The sequence below is a fragment of the Hippocampus guttulatus genome, chromosome 20, assembly GCF_054856545.1.
Source record: "Hippocampus guttulatus isolate MCC_2025c chromosome 20, RoL_Hgut_1.0, whole genome shotgun sequence".
Taxonomy (NCBI): Eukaryota; Metazoa; Chordata; class Actinopteri; order Syngnathiformes; family Syngnathidae; genus Hippocampus; species Hippocampus guttulatus.
Window position 1 is genome coordinate 12,092,501 of NC_141280.1, and position 17,500 is coordinate 12,110,000.

General features: G+C 52.7%; 36 non-coding genes across 36 annotated transcripts; all 36 read right to left on the reverse strand.

The window, feature by feature from the left end:
* Positions 1–88: 88 nt before the first annotated feature.
* On the reverse strand, positions 89–207 carry LOC147189108 (5S ribosomal RNA). Its single transcript, XR_015098919.1, has one exon. It is a non-coding gene; the product is annotated as a 5S ribosomal RNA (ribosomal RNA).
* Positions 208–571: 364 nt separating this feature from the next.
* On the reverse strand, positions 572–690 carry LOC147189109 (5S ribosomal RNA). Its single transcript, XR_015097944.1, has one exon. It is a non-coding gene; the product is annotated as a 5S ribosomal RNA (ribosomal RNA).
* Positions 691–1,053: 363 nt separating this feature from the next.
* LOC147189110 (5S ribosomal RNA) lies at positions 1,054–1,172 on the reverse strand. The gene has a single exon (XR_015098920.1). It is a non-coding gene; the product is annotated as a 5S ribosomal RNA (ribosomal RNA).
* Positions 1,173–1,536: 364 nt separating this feature from the next.
* LOC147189111 (5S ribosomal RNA) lies at positions 1,537–1,655 on the reverse strand. Its single transcript, XR_015098921.1, has one exon. It is a non-coding gene; the product is annotated as a 5S ribosomal RNA (ribosomal RNA).
* A 363-nt stretch (positions 1,656–2,018) lies between these two features.
* On the reverse strand, positions 2,019–2,137 carry LOC147189112 (5S ribosomal RNA). The gene has a single exon (XR_015098922.1). It is a non-coding gene; the product is annotated as a 5S ribosomal RNA (ribosomal RNA).
* A 364-nt stretch (positions 2,138–2,501) lies between these two features.
* On the reverse strand, positions 2,502–2,620 carry LOC147189113 (5S ribosomal RNA). The gene has a single exon (XR_015098923.1). It is a non-coding gene; the product is annotated as a 5S ribosomal RNA (ribosomal RNA).
* A 364-nt stretch (positions 2,621–2,984) lies between these two features.
* On the reverse strand, positions 2,985–3,103 carry LOC147189114 (5S ribosomal RNA). Its single transcript, XR_015097738.1, has one exon. It is a non-coding gene; the product is annotated as a 5S ribosomal RNA (ribosomal RNA).
* Positions 3,104–3,467: 364 nt separating this feature from the next.
* Positions 3,468–3,586, reverse strand: LOC147189115 (5S ribosomal RNA). The gene has a single exon (XR_015098210.1). It is a non-coding gene; the product is annotated as a 5S ribosomal RNA (ribosomal RNA).
* Positions 3,587–3,950: 364 nt separating this feature from the next.
* On the reverse strand, positions 3,951–4,069 carry LOC147189116 (5S ribosomal RNA). The gene has a single exon (XR_015097739.1). It is a non-coding gene; the product is annotated as a 5S ribosomal RNA (ribosomal RNA).
* A 363-nt stretch (positions 4,070–4,432) lies between these two features.
* Positions 4,433–4,551, reverse strand: LOC147189117 (5S ribosomal RNA). Its single transcript, XR_015097740.1, has one exon. It is a non-coding gene; the product is annotated as a 5S ribosomal RNA (ribosomal RNA).
* Positions 4,552–4,915: 364 nt separating this feature from the next.
* LOC147189118 (5S ribosomal RNA) lies at positions 4,916–5,034 on the reverse strand. Its single transcript, XR_015098089.1, has one exon. It is a non-coding gene; the product is annotated as a 5S ribosomal RNA (ribosomal RNA).
* A 363-nt stretch (positions 5,035–5,397) lies between these two features.
* On the reverse strand, positions 5,398–5,516 carry LOC147189119 (5S ribosomal RNA). Its single transcript, XR_015098361.1, has one exon. It is a non-coding gene; the product is annotated as a 5S ribosomal RNA (ribosomal RNA).
* Positions 5,517–5,879: 363 nt separating this feature from the next.
* On the reverse strand, positions 5,880–5,998 carry LOC147189120 (5S ribosomal RNA). Its single transcript, XR_015097741.1, has one exon. It is a non-coding gene; the product is annotated as a 5S ribosomal RNA (ribosomal RNA).
* Positions 5,999–6,361: 363 nt separating this feature from the next.
* LOC147189121 (5S ribosomal RNA) lies at positions 6,362–6,480 on the reverse strand. Its single transcript, XR_015097742.1, has one exon. It is a non-coding gene; the product is annotated as a 5S ribosomal RNA (ribosomal RNA).
* A 364-nt stretch (positions 6,481–6,844) lies between these two features.
* Positions 6,845–6,963, reverse strand: LOC147189122 (5S ribosomal RNA). Its single transcript, XR_015098211.1, has one exon. It is a non-coding gene; the product is annotated as a 5S ribosomal RNA (ribosomal RNA).
* A 364-nt stretch (positions 6,964–7,327) lies between these two features.
* Positions 7,328–7,446, reverse strand: LOC147189123 (5S ribosomal RNA). The gene has a single exon (XR_015097744.1). It is a non-coding gene; the product is annotated as a 5S ribosomal RNA (ribosomal RNA).
* A 363-nt stretch (positions 7,447–7,809) lies between these two features.
* LOC147189124 (5S ribosomal RNA) lies at positions 7,810–7,928 on the reverse strand. Its single transcript, XR_015097745.1, has one exon. It is a non-coding gene; the product is annotated as a 5S ribosomal RNA (ribosomal RNA).
* A 363-nt stretch (positions 7,929–8,291) lies between these two features.
* Positions 8,292–8,410, reverse strand: LOC147189125 (5S ribosomal RNA). The gene has a single exon (XR_015098127.1). It is a non-coding gene; the product is annotated as a 5S ribosomal RNA (ribosomal RNA).
* A 478-nt stretch (positions 8,411–8,888) lies between these two features.
* Positions 8,889–9,007, reverse strand: LOC147189126 (5S ribosomal RNA). Its single transcript, XR_015097746.1, has one exon. It is a non-coding gene; the product is annotated as a 5S ribosomal RNA (ribosomal RNA).
* A 362-nt stretch (positions 9,008–9,369) lies between these two features.
* Positions 9,370–9,488, reverse strand: LOC147189127 (5S ribosomal RNA). The gene has a single exon (XR_015098362.1). It is a non-coding gene; the product is annotated as a 5S ribosomal RNA (ribosomal RNA).
* Positions 9,489–9,850: 362 nt separating this feature from the next.
* On the reverse strand, positions 9,851–9,969 carry LOC147189128 (5S ribosomal RNA). The gene has a single exon (XR_015098364.1). It is a non-coding gene; the product is annotated as a 5S ribosomal RNA (ribosomal RNA).
* Positions 9,970–10,332: 363 nt separating this feature from the next.
* On the reverse strand, positions 10,333–10,451 carry LOC147189129 (5S ribosomal RNA). The gene has a single exon (XR_015097747.1). It is a non-coding gene; the product is annotated as a 5S ribosomal RNA (ribosomal RNA).
* Positions 10,452–10,814: 363 nt separating this feature from the next.
* Positions 10,815–10,933, reverse strand: LOC147189130 (5S ribosomal RNA). The gene has a single exon (XR_015097748.1). It is a non-coding gene; the product is annotated as a 5S ribosomal RNA (ribosomal RNA).
* A 364-nt stretch (positions 10,934–11,297) lies between these two features.
* LOC147189131 (5S ribosomal RNA) lies at positions 11,298–11,416 on the reverse strand. Its single transcript, XR_015098212.1, has one exon. It is a non-coding gene; the product is annotated as a 5S ribosomal RNA (ribosomal RNA).
* Positions 11,417–11,780: 364 nt separating this feature from the next.
* On the reverse strand, positions 11,781–11,899 carry LOC147189132 (5S ribosomal RNA). Its single transcript, XR_015097749.1, has one exon. It is a non-coding gene; the product is annotated as a 5S ribosomal RNA (ribosomal RNA).
* Positions 11,900–12,262: 363 nt separating this feature from the next.
* Positions 12,263–12,381, reverse strand: LOC147189133 (5S ribosomal RNA). Its single transcript, XR_015097750.1, has one exon. It is a non-coding gene; the product is annotated as a 5S ribosomal RNA (ribosomal RNA).
* Positions 12,382–12,744: 363 nt separating this feature from the next.
* LOC147189134 (5S ribosomal RNA) lies at positions 12,745–12,863 on the reverse strand. The gene has a single exon (XR_015098128.1). It is a non-coding gene; the product is annotated as a 5S ribosomal RNA (ribosomal RNA).
* Positions 12,864–13,341: 478 nt separating this feature from the next.
* Positions 13,342–13,460, reverse strand: LOC147189135 (5S ribosomal RNA). The gene has a single exon (XR_015097751.1). It is a non-coding gene; the product is annotated as a 5S ribosomal RNA (ribosomal RNA).
* A 362-nt stretch (positions 13,461–13,822) lies between these two features.
* LOC147189136 (5S ribosomal RNA) lies at positions 13,823–13,941 on the reverse strand. The gene has a single exon (XR_015098365.1). It is a non-coding gene; the product is annotated as a 5S ribosomal RNA (ribosomal RNA).
* Positions 13,942–14,303: 362 nt separating this feature from the next.
* LOC147189137 (5S ribosomal RNA) lies at positions 14,304–14,422 on the reverse strand. Its single transcript, XR_015098366.1, has one exon. It is a non-coding gene; the product is annotated as a 5S ribosomal RNA (ribosomal RNA).
* Positions 14,423–14,785: 363 nt separating this feature from the next.
* Positions 14,786–14,904, reverse strand: LOC147189138 (5S ribosomal RNA). The gene has a single exon (XR_015097752.1). It is a non-coding gene; the product is annotated as a 5S ribosomal RNA (ribosomal RNA).
* Positions 14,905–15,267: 363 nt separating this feature from the next.
* Positions 15,268–15,386, reverse strand: LOC147189139 (5S ribosomal RNA). Its single transcript, XR_015097753.1, has one exon. It is a non-coding gene; the product is annotated as a 5S ribosomal RNA (ribosomal RNA).
* Positions 15,387–15,750: 364 nt separating this feature from the next.
* LOC147189140 (5S ribosomal RNA) lies at positions 15,751–15,869 on the reverse strand. Its single transcript, XR_015098214.1, has one exon. It is a non-coding gene; the product is annotated as a 5S ribosomal RNA (ribosomal RNA).
* Positions 15,870–16,233: 364 nt separating this feature from the next.
* LOC147189141 (5S ribosomal RNA) lies at positions 16,234–16,352 on the reverse strand. The gene has a single exon (XR_015098215.1). It is a non-coding gene; the product is annotated as a 5S ribosomal RNA (ribosomal RNA).
* Positions 16,353–16,716: 364 nt separating this feature from the next.
* LOC147189142 (5S ribosomal RNA) lies at positions 16,717–16,835 on the reverse strand. Its single transcript, XR_015097755.1, has one exon. It is a non-coding gene; the product is annotated as a 5S ribosomal RNA (ribosomal RNA).
* A 363-nt stretch (positions 16,836–17,198) lies between these two features.
* On the reverse strand, positions 17,199–17,317 carry LOC147189143 (5S ribosomal RNA). Its single transcript, XR_015097756.1, has one exon. It is a non-coding gene; the product is annotated as a 5S ribosomal RNA (ribosomal RNA).
* Positions 17,318–17,500: the final 183 nt, after the last annotated feature.

Below are 17,500 nucleotides of genomic sequence, written 5' to 3' on the forward strand. Positions count from 1 at the left end.
GTTGTGGCTCTCCCAGTTAAGGCTGAGGTGAAAAAGTGGAGAAAAGGAAGCGCGAAATATTGTGAAAGAGTATTCACGTGGGTGCAAAAGCTTACAGCACCTGGTATTCCCAGGCGGTCTCCCATCCAAGTACTAACCAGGCCCGACCCTGCTTAGCTTCCGAGATCGGACGAGATCGGGCGTTCTCAGGGTAGTATGGCCGTAAGCGAGAAAAGAAGTGAAAATTGTCCCCTTTATAGCTGACAGGGCACTTCCGGGTCGGGGGCGCAGTAGTGGGGTGAATTTTTTTCATTTATTCACCTCCTCGCGAGTGCACGAAGGAGGGGCCCGCTCCCGTGGTGGTTTGAGCGCTCAGCCTGTCAGGCTCGCATACGGCCAGCTGCGAGCACGCAGCTCCTCGGTACTTGATGTCTGTTGCAAAAGTGTGCTTTTCCAGCGGAGGTGCAACACATCAATAAGAGATTTAAAAATATCAGTTCAACGTTGAGGGTCCCCCAGTTAAGGCTGAGGTGAAAAAAGTGGAGAAAAGGTAGCGCGAAATAACGTGAAAGAGTGTTCACGTGGGTGCAAAAGCTTACAGCACCTGGTATTCCCAGGCGGTCTCCCATCCAAGTACTAACCAAGCCCGACCCTGCTTAGCTTCCGAGATCGGACGAGATCGGGCGTTCTCAGGGTAGTATGGCCGTAAGCGAGGGAAAACGTGAAAATTGTCCCCTTTATAGCAGACAGGGCACTTCCGGGTCGGGGGCGGAGTAGTGGGGTGAATTTTTTTCATTTATTCACCTCCTCGCGGGTGCACGAAGGAGGGGCCCGCTCCCGTGGTGGTTTGAGCGCTCAGCCTGTCAGGCTCGCATACGGTCCGCTGCGAGCACGCAGCTCCTCGGTACTTGATGTCTGTTGCAAAAGTGTGCTTTTCCAGCGGAGGTGCAACACATCAATAAGAGATTTAAAAATGTCAGTTGAACGTTGTGGCTCTCCCAGTTAAGGCTGAGGTGAAAAAGTGGAGAAAAGGAAGCGCGAAATAACGTGAAAGAGTATTCACGTGGGTGCAAAAGCTTACAGCACCTGGTATTCCCAGGCGGTCTCCCATCCAAGTACTAACCAGGCCCGACCCTGCTTAGCTTCCGAGATCGGACGAGATCGGGCGTTCTCAGGGTAGTATGGCCGTAAGCGAGAAAAGAAGTGAAAATTGTCCCCTTTATAGCTGACAGGGCACTTCCGGGTCGGGGGCGCAGTAGTGGGGTGAATTTTTTTCATTTATTCACCTCCTCGCGAGTGCACGAAGGAGGGGCCCGCTCCCGTGGTGGTTTGAGCGCTCAGCCTGTCAGGCTCGCATACGGCCAGCTGCGAGCACGCAGCTCCTCGGTACTTGATGTCTGTTGCAAAAGTGTGCTTTTCCAGCGGAGGTGCAACACATCAATAAGAGATTTAAAAATATCAGTTCAACGTTGAGGGTCCCCCAGTTAAGGCTGAGGTGAAAAAAGTGGAGAAAAGGTAGCGCGAAATAACGTGAAAGAGTGTTCACGTGGGTGCAAAAGCTTACAGCACCTGGTATTCCCAGGCGGTCTCCCATCCAAGTACTAACCAGGCCCGACCCTGCTTAGCTTCCGAGATCGGACGAGATCGGGCGTTCTCAGGGTAGTATGGCCGTAAGCGAGGGAAAACGTGAAAATTGTCCCCTTTATAGCAGACAGGGCACTTCCGGGTCGGGGGCGGAGTAGTGGGGTGAATTTTTTTCATTTATTCACCTCCTCGCGAGTGCACGAAGGAGGGGCCCGCTCCCGTGGTGGTTTGAGCGCTCAGCCTGTCAGGCTCGCATACGGTCCGCTGCGAGCACGCAGCTCCTCGGTACTTGATGTCTGTTGCAAAAGTGTGCTTTTCCAGCGGAGGTGCAACACATCAATAAGAGATTTAAAAATGTCAGTTGAACGTTGTGGCTCTCCCAGTTAAGGCTGAGGTGAAAAAGTGGAGAAAAGGAAGCGCGAAATAACGTGAAAGAGTATTCACGTGGGTGCAAAAGCTTACAGCACCTGGTATTCCCAGGCGGTCTCCCATCCAAGTACTAACCAGGCCCGACCCTGCTTAGCTTCCGAGATCGGACGAGATCGGGCGTTCTCAGGGTAGTATGGCCGTAAGCGAGAAAAGAAGTGAAAATTGTCCCCTTTATAGCTGACAGGGCACTTCCGGGTCGGGGGCGCAGTAGTGGGGTGAATTTTTTTCATTTATTCACCTCCTCGCGAGTGCACGAAGGAGGGGCCCGCTCCCGTGGTGGTTTGAGCGCTCAGCCTGTCAGGCTCGCATACGGCCAGCTGCGAGCACGCAGCTCCTCGGTACTTGATGTCTGTTGCAAAAGTGTGCTTTTCCAGCGGAGGTGCAACACATCAATAAGAGATTTAAAAATATCAGTTCAACGTTGAGGGTCCCCCAGTTAAGGCTGAGGTGAAAAAAGTGGAGAAAAGGTAGCGCGAAATAACGTGAAAGAGTGTTCACGTGGGTGCAAAAGCTTACAGCACCTGGTATTCCCAGGCGGTCTCCCATCCAAGTACTAACCAGGCCCGACCCTGCTTAGCTTCCGAGATCGGACGAGATCGGGCGTTCTCAGGGTAGTATGGCCGTAAGCGAGGGAAAACGTGAAAATTGTCCCCTTTATAGCAGACAGGGCACTTCCGGGTCGGGGGCGGAGTAGTGGGGTGAATTTTTTTCATTTATTCACCTCCTCGCGAGTGCACGAAGGAGGGGCCCGCTCCCGTGGTGGTTTGAGCGCTCAGCCTGTCAGGCTCGCATACGGTCCGCTGCGAGCACGCAGCTCCTCGGTACTTGATGTCTGTTGCAAAAGTGTGCTTTTCCAGCGGAGGTGAAACACATTAATAAGAGATTTAAAAATGTCAGTTGAACGTTGTGGCTCTCCCAGTTAAGGCTGAGGTGAAAAAAGTGGAGAAAAGGTAGCGCGAAATAACGTGAAAGAGTGTTCACGTGGGTGCAAAAGCTTACAGCACCTGGTATTCCCAGGCGGTCTCCCATCCAAGTACTAACCAGGCCCGACCCTGCTTAGCTTCCGAGATCGGACGAGATCGGGCGTTCTCAGGGTAGTATGGCCGTAAGCGAGAAAAGAAGTGAAAATCGTCCCCTTTATAGCTGACAGGGCACTTCCGGGTCGGGGGCGGAGTGGTGGGGTGAATTTTTTTCATTTATTCACCTCCTCCCGAGTGCACGAAGGAGGGGCCCGCTCCCGTGGTGGTTTGAGCGCTCAGCCTGTCAGGCTTGCATACGGTCCGCTGCGAGCACGCAGCTCCTCGGTACTTGATGTCTGTTGCAAAAGTGTGCTTTTCCAGCGGAGGTGCAACACATCAATAAGAGATTTAAAAATATCAGTTCAACGTTGTGGGTCCCCCAGTTAAGGCTGAGGTGAAAAAAGTGGAGAAAAGGTAGCGCGAAATAACGTGAAAGAGTGTTCACGTGGGTGCAAAAGCTTACAGCACTTGGTATTCCCAGGCGGTCTCCCATCCAAGTACTAACCAGGCCCGACCCTGCTTAGCTTCCGAGATCGGACGAGATCGGGCGTTCTCAGGGTAGTATGGCCGTAAGCGAGAAAAGAAGTGAAAATTGTCCCCTTTATAGCTGACAGGGCACTTCCGGGTCGGGGGCGCAGTAGTGGGGTGAATTTTTTTCATTTATTCACCTCCTTGCGAGTGCACGAAGGAGGGGCCCGCTCCCGTGGTGGTTTGAGCGCTCAGCCTGTCAGGCTCGCATACGGCCAGCTGCGAGCACGCAGCTCCTCGGTACTTGATGTCTGTTGCAAAAGTGTGCTTTTCCAGCGGAGGTGCAACACATCAATAAGAGATTTAAAAATATCAGTTCAACGTTGAGGGTCCCCCAGTTAAGGCTGAGGTGAAAAAAGTGGAGAAAAGGTAGCGCGAAATAACGTGAAAGAGTGTTCACGTGGGTGCAAAAGCTTACAGCACCTGGTATTCCCAGGCGGTCTCCCATCCAAGTACTAACCAGGCCCGACCCTGCTTAGCTTCCGAGATCGGACGAGATCGGGCGTTCTCAGGGTAGTATGGCCGTAAGCGAGGGAAAACGTGAAAATTGTCCCCTTTATAGCTGACAGGGCACTTCCGGGTCGGGGGCGGAGTGGTGGGGTGAATTTTTTTCATTTATTCACCTCCTCCCGAGTGCACGAAGGAGGGGCCCGCTCCCGTGGTTGTTTGAGCGCTCAGCCTGTCAGGCTTGCATACGGTCCGCTGCGAGCACGCAGCTCCTCGGTACTTGATGTCTGTTGCAAAAGTGTGCTTTTCCAGCGGAGGTGCAACACATCAATAAGAGATTTAAAAATGTCAGTTGAACGTTGTGGCTCTCCCAGTTAAGGCTGAGGTGAAAAAGTGGAGAAAAGGAAGCGCGAAATAACGTGAAAGAGTATTCACGTGGGTGCAAAAGCTTACAGCACCTGGTATTCCCAGGCGGTCTCCCATCCAAGTACTAACCAGGCCCGACCCTGCTTAGCTTCCGAGATCGGACGAGATCGGGCGTTCTCAGGGTAGTATGGCCGTAAGCGAGGGAAAACGTGAAAATTGTCCCCTTTATAGCAGACAGGGCACTTCCGGGTCGGGGGCGGAGTAGTGGGGTGAATTTTTTTCATTTATTCACCTCCTCGCGAGTGCACGAAGGAGGGGCCCGCTCCCGTGGTGGTTTGAGCGCTCAGCCTGTCAGGCTCGCATACGGTCCGCTGCGAGCACGCAGCTCCTCGGTACTTGATGTCTGTTGCAAAAGTGTGCTTTTCCAGCGGAGGTGCAACACATCAATAAGAGATTTAAAAATATCAGTTCAACGTTGAGGGTCCCCCAGTTAAGGCTGAGGTGAAAAAAGTGGAGAAAAGGTAGCGCGAAATAACGTGAAAGAGTGTTCACGTGGGTGCAAAAGCTTACAGCACCTGGTATTCCCAGGCGGTCTCCCATCCAAGTATTAACCAGGCCCGACCCTGCTTAGCTTCCGAGATCGGACGAGATCGGGCGTTCTCAGGGTAGTATGGCCGTAAGCGAGGGAAAACGTGAAAATTGTCCCCTTTATAGCAGACAGGGCACTTCCGGGTCGGGGGCGGAGTAGTGGGGTGAATTTTTTTCATTTATTCACCTCCTCGCGGGTGCACGAAGGAGGGGCCCGCTCCCGTGGTGGTTTGAGCGCTCAGCCTGTCAGGCTCGCATACGGCCAGCTGCGAGCACGCAGCTCCTCGGTACTTGATGTCTGTTGCAAAAGTGTGCTTTTCCAGCGGAGGTGCGACACATCAATAAGAGATTTAAAAATGTCAGTTCAACGTTGTGGCTCTCCCAGTTAAGGCTGAGGTGAAAAAGTGGAGAAAAGGAACCGCGAAATAATGTGAAAGAGTGTTCACGTGGGTGCAAAAGCTTACAGCACCTGGTATTCCCAGGCGGTCTCCCATCCAAGTACTAACCAGGCCCGACCCTGCTTAGCTTCCGAGATCGGACGAGATCGGGCGTTCTCGGGGTAGTATGGTCGTAAGCGAGAAAAGAAGTGAAAATTGTCCCCTTTATAGCCGACAGGCACTTCCGGGTCGGGGGTGGACTGGTGGGGTGAATTTTTTTCATTTATTCACCTCCTCCCGAGTGCACGAAGGAGGGGCCCGCTCCCGTGGTGGTTTGAGCGCTCAGCCTGTCAGGCTCGCATACGGTCCGCTGCGAGCACGCAGCTCCTCGGTACTTGATGTCTGTTGCGAAAGTGTGCTTTTCCAGCCGAGGTGCAACACATCAATAAGAGATTTAAAAATATCAGTTCAACGTTGAGGGTCCCCCAGTTAAGGCTGAGGTGAAAAAAGTGGAGAAAAGGTAGCGCGAAATAACGTGAAAGAGTGTTCACGTGGGTGCAAAAGCTTACAGCACCTGGTATTCCCAGGCGGTCTCCCATCCAAGTACTAACCAGGCCCGACCCTGCTTAGCTTCCGAGATCGGACGAGATCGGGCGTTCTCAGGGTAGTATGGCCGTAAGCGAGGGAAAACGTGAAAATTGTCCCCTTTATAGCAGACAGGGCACTTCCGGGTCGGGGGCGGAGTAGTGGGTTGAATTTTTTTCATTTATTCACCTCCTCGCGAGTGCACGAAGGAGGGGCCCGCTCCCGTGGTGGTTTGAGCGCTCAGCCTGTCAGGCTCGCATACGGTCCGCTGCGAGCACGCAGCTCCTCGGTACTTGATGTCTGTTGCAAAAGTGTGCTTTTCCAGCGGAGGTGCAACACATCAATAAGAGATTTAAAAATGTCAGTTGAACGTTGTGGCTCTCCCAGTTAAGGCTGAGGTGAAAAAGTGGAGAAAAGGAAGCGCGAAATAACGTGAAAGAGTATTCACGTGGGTGCAAAAGCTTACAGCACCTGGTATTCCCAGGCGGTCTCCCATCCAAGTACTAACCAGGCCCGACCCTGCTTAGCTTCCGAGATCGGACGAGATCGGGCGTTCTCAGGGTAGTATGGCCGTAAGCGAGAAAAGAAGTGAAAATCGTCCCCTTTATAGCTGACAGGGCACTTCCGGGTCGGGGGCGGAGTGGTGGGGTGAATTTTTTTCATTTATTCACCTCCTCCCGAGTGCACGAAGGAGGGGCCCGCTCCCGTGGTGGTTTGAGCGCTCAGCCTGTCAGGCTTGCATACGGTCCGCTGCGAGCACGCAGCTCCTCGGTACTTGATGTCTGTTGCAAAAGTGTGCTTTTCCAGCGGAGGTGCAACACATCAATAAGAGATTTAAAAATATCAGTTCAACGTTGTGGGTCCCCCAGTTAAGGCTGAGGTGAAAAAAGTGGAGAAAAAGTAGCGCGAAATAACGTGAAAGAGTGTTCACGTGGGTGCAAAAGCTTACAGCACTTGGTATTCCCAGGCGGTCTCCCATCCAAGTACTAACCAGGCCCGACCCTGCTTAGCTTCCGAGATCGGACGAGATCGGGCGTTCTCAGGGTAGTATGGCCGTAAGCGAGAAAAGAAGTGAAAATTGTCCCCTTTATAGCTGACAGGGCACTTCCGGGTCGGGGGCGCAGTAGTGGGGTGAATTTTTTTCATTTATTCACCTCCTTGCGAGTGCACGAAGGAGGGGCCCGCTCCCGTGGTGGTTTGAGCGCTCAGCCTGTCAGGCTCGCATACGGCCAGCTGCGAGCACGCAGCTCCTCGGTACTTGATGTCTGTTGCAAAAGTGTGCTTTTCCAGCGGAGGTGCAACACATCAATAAGAGATTTAAAAATATCAGTTCAACGTTGAGGGTCCCCCAGTTAAGGCTGAGGTGAAAAAAGTGGAGAAAAGGTAGCGCGAAATAACGTGAAAGAGTGTTCACGTGGGTGCAAAAGCTTACAGCACCTGGTATTCCCAGGCGGTCTCCCATCCAAGTACTAACCAGGCCCGACCCTGCTTAGCTTCCGAGATCGGACGAGATCGGGCGTTCTCAGGGTAGTATGGCCGTAAGCGAGGGAAAACGTGAAAATTGTCCCCTTTATAGCAGACAGGGCACTTCCGGGTCGGGGGCGGAGTAGTGGGGTGAATTTTTTTCATTTATTCACCTCCTCCCGAGTGCACGAAGGAGGGGCCCGCTCCCGTGGTGGTTTGAGCGCTCAGCCTGTCAGGCTCGCATACGGTCCGCTGCGAGCACGCAGCTCCTCGGTACTTGATGTCTGTTGCAAAAGTGTGCTTTTCCAGCGGAGGTGCAACACATCAATAAGAGATTTAAAAATGTCAGTTCAACGTTGTGTCTCTCCCAGTTAAGGCTGAGGTGAAAAAGTGGAGAAAAGGAAGGGCGAAATAACGTGAAAGAGTGTTCACGTGGGTGCAAAAGCTTACAGCACCTGGTATTCCCAGGCGGTCTCCCATCCAAGTACTAACCAGGCCCGACCCTGCTTAGCTTCCGAGATCGGACGAGATCGGGCGTTCTCAGGGTAGTATGGCCGTAAGCGAGAAAAGAAGTGAAAATCGTCCCCTTTATAGCTGACAGGGCACTTCCGGGTCGGGGGCGGAGTGGTGGGGTGAATTTTTTTCTTTTATTCACCTCCTCCCGAGTGCACGAAGGAGGGGCCCGCTCCCGTGGTTGTTTGAGCGCTCAGCCTGTCAGGCTTGCATACGGTCCGCTGCGAGCACGCAGCTCCTCGGTACTTGATGTCTGTTGCAAAAGTGTGCTTTTCCAGCGGAGGTGCAACACATCAATAAGAAATTTAAAAATATCAGTTCAACGTTGTGTCTCTCCCAGTTAAGGCTGAGGTGAAAAAGTGGAGAAAAGGAAGCGCGAAATAACGTGAAAGAGTGTTCACGTGGGTGCAAAAGCTTACAGCACCTGGTATTCCCAGGCGGTCTCCCATCCAAGTACTAACCAGGCCCGACGCTGCTTAGCTTCCGAGATCGGACGAGATCGGGCGTTCTCAGGGTAGTATGGCCGTAAGCGAGAAAAGAAGTGAAAATTGTCCCTTTTATAGCTGACAGGGCACTTCCGGGTCGGGGGCGGAGTAGTGGGGTGATTTTTTTTCATTTTTCACCTCCTCGCGAGTGCACGAAGGAGGGGCCCGCTCCCGTGGTGGTTTGAGCGCTCAGCCTGTCAGGCTCGCATACGGTCCGCTGCGAGCACGCAGCTCCTCGGTACTTGATGTCTTTTGCAAAATTTTGCTTTTCCAGTGGAGGTGAAAAAGCATCCAGCAGGCGGAAATCCCAAGCTGCTTCTTGTCCAAGTGCTATCATGACCGAGCAGCGTGCAGACGGCTCCCTCTGTTGGACATTATTTTATTCCAAAGAGACGTTGATCTGTCAAATCAACTTGAAGGAAACGATTTCAAAACACAGGATAGGTGAAAGTTGAATGACAAATGAAAGCCAAAATTTTAGGCAAGAGCAGTGATTTGTGTTGTGAATTGGAGGTGGGTGCAAAAGCTTACAGCACCTGGTATTCCCAGGCGGTCTCCCATCCAAGTACTAACCAGGCCCGACCCTGCTTAGCTTCCGAGATCGGACGAGATCGGGCGTTCTCAGGGTAGTATGGCCGTAAGCGAGAAAAGAAGTGAAAATTGTCCCCTTTATAGCTGACAGGCACTTCCGGGTTGGGGGTGGAGTGGTGGGGTGAATTTTTTTCATTTATTCACCTCCTCCCGAGTGCACGAAGGAGGGGCCCGCTCCCGTGGTGGTTTGAGCGCTCAGCCTGTCAGGCTCGCATACGGTCCGCTGCGAGCACGCAGCTCCTCGGTACTTGATGTCTGTTGCAAAAGTGTGCTTTTCCAGCGGAGGTGCACCACATCAATAAGAGATTTAAAAATGTCAGTTCAACGTTGTGGCTCTCCCAGTTAAGGCTGAGGTGAAAAAGTGGAGAAAAGGAACCGCGAAATAATGTGAAAGAGTGTTCACGTGGGTGCAAAAGCTTACAGCACCTGGTATTCCCAGGCGGTCTCCCATCCAAGTACTAACCAGGCCCGACCCTGCTTAGCTTCCGAGATCGGACGAGATCGGGCGTTCTCGGGGTAGTATGGTCGTAAGCGAGAAAAGAAGTGAAAATTGTCCCCTTTATAGCCGACAGGCACTTCCGGGTCGGGGGTGGACTGGTGGGGTGAATTTTTTTCATTTATTCACCTCCTCCCGAGTGCACGAAGGAGGGGCCCGCTCCCGTGGTGGTTTGAGCGCTCAGCCTGTCAGGCTCGCATACGGTCCGCTGCGAGCACGCAGCTCCTCGGTACTTGATGTCTGTTGCAAAAGTGTGCTTTTCCAGCGGAGGTGCGACACATCAATAAGAGATTTAAAAATGTCAGTTCAACGTTGTGGCTCTCCCAGTTAAGGCTGAGGTGAAAAAGTGGAGAAAAGGAACCGCGAAATAATGTGAAAGAGTGTTCACGTGGGTGCAAAAGCTTACAGCACCTGGTATTCCCAGGCGGTCTCCCATCCAAGTACTAACCAGGCCCGACCCTGCTTAGCTTCCGAGATCGGACGAGATCGGGCGTTCTCGGGGTAGTATGGTCGTAAGCGAGAAAAGAAGTGAAAATTGTCCCCTTTATAGCCGACAGGCACTTCCGGGTCGGGGGTGGACTGGTGGGGTGAATTTTTTTCATTTATTCACCTCCTCCCGAGTGCACGAAGGAGGGGCCCGCTCCCGTGGTGGTTTGAGCGCTCAGCCTGTCAGGCTCGCATACGGTCCGCTGCGAGCACGCAGCTCCTCGGTACTTGATGTCTGTTGCGAAAGTGTGCTTTTCCAGCCGAGGTGCAACACATCAATAAGAGATTTAAAAATATCAGTTCAACGTTGAGGGTCCCCCAGTTAAGGCTGAGGTGAAAAAAGTGGAGAAAAGGTAGCGCGAAATAACGTGAAAGAGTGTTCACGTGGGTGCAAAAGCTTACAGCACCTGGTATTCCCAGGCGGTCTCCCATCCAAGTACTAACCAGGCCCGACCCTGCTTAGCTTCCGAGATCGGACGAGATCGGGCGTTCTCAGGGTAGTATGGCCGTAAGCGAGGGAAAACGTGAAAATTGTCCCCTTTATAGCAGACAGGGCACTTCCGGGTCGGGGGCGGAGTAGTGGGTTGAATTTTTTTCATTTATTCACCTCCTCGCGAGTGCACGAAGGAGGGGCCCGCTCCCGTGGTGGTTTGAGCGCTCAGCCTGTCAGGCTCGCATACGGTCCGCTGCGAGCACGCAGCTCCTCGGTACTTGATGTCTGTTGCAAAAGTGTGCTTTTCCAGCGGAGGTGCAACACATCAATAAGAGATTTAAAAATGTCAGTTGAACGTTGTGGCTCTCCCAGTTAAGGCTGAGGTGAAAAAGTGGAGAAAAGGAAGCGCGAAATAACGTGAAAGAGTATTCACGTGGGTGCAAAAGCTTACAGCACCTGGTATTCCCAGGCGGTCTCCCATCCAAGTACTAACCAGGCCCGACCCTGCTTAGCTTCCGAGATCGGACGAGATCGGGCGTTCTCAGGGTAGTATGGCCGTAAGCGAGAAAAGAAGTGAAAATCGTCCCCTTTATAGCTGACAGGGCACTTCCGGGTCGGGGGCGGAGTGGTGGGGTGAATTTTTTTCATTTATTCACCTCCTCCCGAGTGCACGAAGGAGGGGCCCGCTCCCGTGGTGGTTTGAGCGCTCAGCCTGTCAGGCTTGCATACGGTCCGCTGCGAGCACGCAGCTCCTCGGTACTTGATGTCTGTTGCAAAAGTGTGCTTTTCCAGCGGAGGTGCAACACATCAATAAGAGATTTAAAAATATCAGTTCAACGTTGTGGGTCCCCCAGTTAAGGCTGAGGTGAAAAAAGTGGAGAAAAAGTAGCGCGAAATAACGTGAAAGAGTGTTCACGTGGGTGCAAAAGCTTACAGCACTTGGTATTCCCAGGCGGTCTCCCATCCAAGTACTAACCAGGCCCGACCCTGCTTAGCTTCCGAGATCGGACGAGATCGGGCGTTCTCAGGGTAGTATGGCCGTAAGCGAGAAAAGAAGTGAAAATTGTCCCCTTTATAGCTGACAGGGCACTTCCGGGTCGGGGGCGCAGTAGTGGGGTGAATTTTTTTCATTTATTCACCTCCTTGCGAGTGCACGAAGGAGGGGCCCGCTCCCGTGGTGGTTTGAGCGCTCAGCCTGTCAGGCTCGCATACGGCCAGCTGCGAGCACGCAGCTCCTCGGTACTTGATGTCTGTTGCAAAAGTGTGCTTTTCCAGCGGAGGTGCAACACATCAATAAGAGATTTAAAAATATCAGTTCAACGTTGAGGGTCCCCCAGTTAAGGCTGAGGTGAAAAAAGTGGAGAAAAGGTAGCGCGAAATAACGTGAAAGAGTGTTCACGTGGGTGCAAAAGCTTACAGCACCTGGTATTCCCAGGCGGTCTCCCATCCAAGTACTAACCAGGCCCGACCCTGCTTAGCTTCCGAGATCGGACGAGATCGGGCGTTCTCAGGGTAGTATGGCCGTAAGCGAGGGAAAACGTGAAAATTGTCCCCTTTATAGCAGACAGGGCACTTCCGGGTCGGGGGCGGAGTAGTGGGGTGAATTTTTTTCATTTATTCACCTCCTCCCGAGTGCACGAAGGAGGGGCCCGCTCCCGTGGTGGTTTGAGCGCTCAGCCTGTCAGGCTCGCATACGGTCCGCTGCGAGCACGCAGCTCCTCGGTACTTGATGTCTGTTGCAAAAGTGTGCTTTTCCAGCGGAGGTGCAACACATCAATAAGAGATTTAAAAATGTCAGTTCAACGTTGTGTCTCTCCCAGTTAAGGCTGAGGTGAAAAAGTGGAGAAAAGGAAGGGCGAAATAACGTGAAAGAGTGTTCACGTGGGTGCAAAAGCTTACAGCACCTGGTATTCCCAGGCGGTCTCCCATCCAAGTACTAACCAGGCCCGACCCTGCTTAGCTTCCGAGATCGGACGAGATCGGGCGTTCTCAGGGTAGTATGGCCGTAAGCGAGAAAAGAAGTGAAAATCGTCCCCTTTATAGCTGACAGGGCACTTCCGGGTCGGGGGCGGAGTGGTGGGGTGAATTTTTTTCTTTTATTCACCTCCTCCCGAGTGCACGAAGGAGGGGCCCGCTCCCGTGGTTGTTTGAGCGCTCAGCCTGTCAGGCTTGCATACGGTCCGCTGCGAGCACGCAGCTCCTCGGTACTTGATGTCTGTTGCAAAAGTGTGCTTTTCCAGCGGAGGTGCAACACATCAATAAGAAATTTAAAAATATCAGTTCAACGTTGTGTCTCTCCCAGTTAAGGCTGAGGTGAAAAAGTGGAGAAAAGGAAGCGCGAAATAACGTGAAAGAGTGTTCACGTGGGTGCAAAAGCTTACAGCACCTGGTATTCCCAGGCGGTCTCCCATCCAAGTACTAACCAGGCCCGACGCTGCTTAGCTTCCGAGATCGGACGAGATCGGGCGTTCTCAGGGTAGTATGGCCGTAAGCGAGAAAAGAAGTGAAAATTGTCCCTTTTATAGCTGACAGGGCACTTCCGGGTCGGGGGCGGAGTAGTGGGGTGATTTTTTTTCATTTTTCACCTCCTCGCGAGTGCACGAAGGAGGGGCCCGCTCCCGTGGTGGTTTGAGCGCTCAGCCTGTCAGGCTCGCATACGGTCCGCTGCGAGCACGCAGCTCCTCGGTACTTGATGTCTTTTGCAAAATTTTGCTTTTCCAGTGGAGGTGAAAAAGCATCCAGCAGGCGGAAATCCCAAGCTGCTTCTTGTCCAAGTGCTATCATGACCGAGCAGCGTGCAGACGGCTCCCTCTGTTGGACATTATTTTATTCCAAAGAGACGTTGATCTGTCAAATCAACTTGAAGGAAACGATTTCAAAACACAGGATAGGTGAAAGTTGAATGACAAATGAAAGCCAAAATTTTAGGCAAGAGCAGTGATTTGTGTTGTGAATTGGAGGTGGGTGCAAAAGCTTACAGCACCTGGTATTCCCAGGCGGTCTCCCATCCAAGTACTAACCAGGCCCGACCCTGCTTAGCTTCCGAGATCGGACGAGATCGGGCGTTCTCAGGGTAGTATGGCCGTAAGCGAGAAAAGAAGTGAAAATTGTCCCCTTTATAGCTGACAGGCACTTCCGGGTTGGGGGTGGAGTGGTGGGGTGAATTTTTTTCATTTATTCACCTCCTCCCGAGTGCACGAAGGAGGGGCCCGCTCCCGTGGTGGTTTGAGCGCTCAGCCTGTCAGGCTCGCATACGGTCCGCTGCGAGCACGCAGCTCCTCGGTACTTGATGTCTGTTGCAAAAGTGTGCTTTTCCAGCGGAGGTGCACCACATCAATAAGAGATTTAAAAATGTCAGTTCAACGTTGTGGCTCTCCCAGTTAAGGCTGAGGTGAAAAAGTGGAGAAAAGGAACCGCGAAATAATGTGAAAGAGTGTTCACGTGGGTGCAAAAGCTTACAGCACCTGGTATTCCCAGGCGGTCTCCCATCCAAGTACTAACCAGGCCCGACCCTGCTTAGCTTCCGAGATCGGACGAGATCGGGCGTTCTCGGGGTAGTATGGTCGTAAGCGAGAAAAGAAGTGAAAATTGTCCCCTTTATAGCCGACAGGCACTTCCGGGTCGGGGGTGGACTGGTGGGGTGAATTTTTTTCATTTATTCACCTCCTCCCGAGTGCACGAAGGAGGGGCCCGCTCCCGTGGTGGTTTGAGCGCTCAGCCTGTCAGGCTCGCATACGGTCCGCTGCGAGCACGCAGCTCCTCGGTACTTGATGTCTGTTGCAAAAGTGTGCTTTTCCAGCGGAGGTGCGACACATCAATAAGAGATTTAAAAATGTCAGTTCAACGTTGTGGCTCTCCCAGTTAAGGCTGAGGTGAAAAAGTGGAGAAAAGGAACCGCGAAATAATGTGAAAGAGTGTTCACGTGGGTGCAAAAGCTTACAGCACCTGGTATTCCCAGGCGGTCTCCCATCCAAGTACTAACCAGGCCCGACCCTGCTTAGCTTCCGAGATCGGACGAGATCGGGCGTTCTCGGGGTAGTATGGTCGTAAGCGAGAAAAGAAGTGAAAATTGTCCCCTTTATAGCCGACAGGCACTTCCGGGTCGGGGGTGGACTGGTGGGGTGAATTTTTTTCATTTATTCACCTCCTCCCGAGTGCACGAAGGAGGGGCCCGCTCCCGTGGTGGTTTGAGCGCTCAGCCTGTCAGGCTCGCATACGGTCCGCTGCGAGCACGCAGCTCCTCGGTACTTGATGTCTGTTGCGAAAGTGTGCTTTTCCAGCCGAGGTGCAACACATCAATAAGAGATTTAAAAATATCAGTTCAACGTTGAGGGTCCCCCAGTTAAGGCTGAGGTGAAAAAAGTGGAGAAAAGGTAGCGCGAAATAACGTGAAAGAGTGTTCACGTGGGTGCAAAAGCTTACAGCACCTGGTATTCCCAGGCGGTCTCCCATCCAAGTACTAACCAGGCCCGACCCTGCTTAGCTTCCGAGATCGGACGAGATCGGGCGTTCTCAGGGTAGTATGGCCGTAAGCGAGGGAAAACGTGAAAATTGTCCCCTTTATAGCAGACAGGGCACTTCCGGGTCGGGGGCGGAGTAGTGGGGTGAATTTTTTTCATTTATTCACCTCCTCGCGAGTGCACGAAGGAGGGGCCCGCTCCCGTGGTGGTTTGAGCGCTCAGCCTGTCAGGCTCGCATACGGTCCGCTGCGAGCACGCAGCTCCTCGGTACTTGATGTCTGTTGCAAAAGTGTGCTTTTCCAGCGGAGGTGCAACACATCAATAAGAGATTTAAAAATGTCAGTTGAACGTTGTGGCTCTCCCAGTTAAGGCTGAGGTGAAAAAGTGGAGAAAAGGAAGCGCGAAATAACGTGAAAGAGTATTCACGTGGGTGCAAAAGCTTACAGCACCTGGTATTCCCAGGCGGTCTCCCATCCAAGTACTAACCAGGCCCGACCCTGCTTAGCTTCCGAGATCGGACGAGATCGGGCGTTCTCAGGGTAGTATGGCCGTAAGCGAGAAAAGAAGTGAAAATCGTCCCCTTTATAGCTGACAGGGCACTTCCGGGTCGGGGGCGGAGTGGTGGGGTGAATTTTTTTCATTTATTCACCTCCTCCCGAGTGCACGAAGGAGGGGCCCGCTCCCGTGGTGGTTTGAGCGCTCAGCCTGTCAGGCTTGCATACGGTCCGCTGCGAGCACGCAGCTCCTCGGTACTTGATGTCTGTTGCAAAAGTGTGCTTTTCCAGCGGAGGTGCAACACATCAATAAGAGATTTAAAAATATCAGTTCAACGTTGTGGGTCCCCCAGTTAAGGCTGAGGTGAAAAAAGTGGAGAAAAAGTAGCGCGAAATAACGTGAAAGAGTGTTCACGTGGGTGCAAAAGCTTACAGCACTTGGTATTCCCAGGCGGTCTCCCATCCAAGTACTAACCAGGCCCGACCCTGCTTAGCTTCCGAGATCGGACGAGATCGGGCGTTCTCAGGGTAGTATGGCCGTAAGCGAGAAAAGAAGTGAAAATCGTCCCCTTTATAGCTGACAGGGCACTTCCGGGTCGGGGGCGGAGTGGTGGGGTGAATTTTTTTCATTTATTCACCTCCTCCCGAGTGCACGAAGGAGGGGCCCGCTCCCGTGGTGGTTTGAGCGCTCAGCCTGTCAGGCTTGCATACGGTCCGCTGCGAGCACGCAGCTCCTCGGTACTTGATGTCTGTTGCAAAAGTGTGCTTTTCCAGCGGAGGTGCAACACATCAATAAGAGATTTAAAAATATCAGTTCAACGTTGTGGGTCCCCCAGTTAAGGCTGAGGTGAAAAAAGTGGAGAAAAAGTAGCGCGAAATAACGTGAAAGAGTGTTCACGTGGGTGCAAAAGCTTACAGCACTTGGTATTCCCAGGCGGTCTCCCATCCAAGTACTAACCAGGCCCGACCCTGCTTAGCTTCCGAGATCGGACGAGATCGGGCGTTCTCAGGGTAGTATGGCCGTAAGCGAGAAAAGAAGTGAAAATTGTCCCCTTTATAGCTGACAGGGCACTTCCGGGTCGGGGGCGCAGTAGTGGGGTGAATTTTTTTCATTTATTCACCTCCTTGCGAGTGCACGAAGGAGGGGCCCGCTCCCGTGGTGGTTTGAGCGCTCAGCCTGTCAGGCTCGCATACGGCCAGCTGCGAGCACGCAGCTCCTCGGTACTTGATGTCTGTTGCAAAAGTGTGCTTTTCCAGCGGAGGTGCAACACATCAATAAGAGATTTAAAAATATCAGTTCAACGTTGAGGGTCCCCCAGTTAAGGCTGAGGTGAAAAAAGTGGAGAAAAGGTAGCGCGAAATAACGTGAAAGAGTGTTCACGTGGGTGCAAAAGCTTACAGCACCTGGTATTCCCAGGCGGTCTCCCATCCAAGTACTAACCAGGCCCGACCCTGCTTAGCTTCCGAGATCGGACGAGATCGGGCGTTCTCAGGGTAGTATGGCCGTAAGCGAGGGAAAACGTGAAAATTGTCCCCTTTATAGCAGACAGGGCACTTCCGGGTCGGGGGCGGAGTAGTGGGGTGAATTTTTTTCATTTATTCACCTCCTCCCGAGTGCACGAAGGAGGGGCCCGCTCCCGTGGTGGTTTGAGCGCTCAGCCTGTCAGGCTCGCATACGGTCCGCTGCGAGCACGCAGCTCCTCGGTACTTGATGTCTGTTGCAAAAGTGTGCTTTTCCAGCGGAGGTGCAACACATCAATAAGAGATTTAAAAATGTCAGTTCAACGTTGTGTCTCTCCCAGTTAAGGCTGAGGTGAAAAAGTGGAGAAAAGGAAGGGCGAAATAACGTGAAAGAGTGTTCACGTGGGTGCAAAAGCTTACAGCACCTGGTATTCCCAGGCGGTCTCCCATCCAAGTACTAACCAGGCCCGACCCTGCTTAGCTTCCGAGATCGGACGAGATCGGGCGTTCTCAGGGTAGTATGGCCGTAAGCGAGAAAAGAAGTGAAAATCGTCCCCTTTATAGCTGACAGGGCACTTCCGGGTCGGGGGCGGAGTGGTGGGGTGAATTTTTTTCTTTTATTCACCTCCTCCCGAGTGCACGAAGGAGGGGCCCGCTCCCGTGGTTGTTTGAGCGCTCAGCCTGTCAGGCTTGCATACGGTCCGCTGCGAGCACG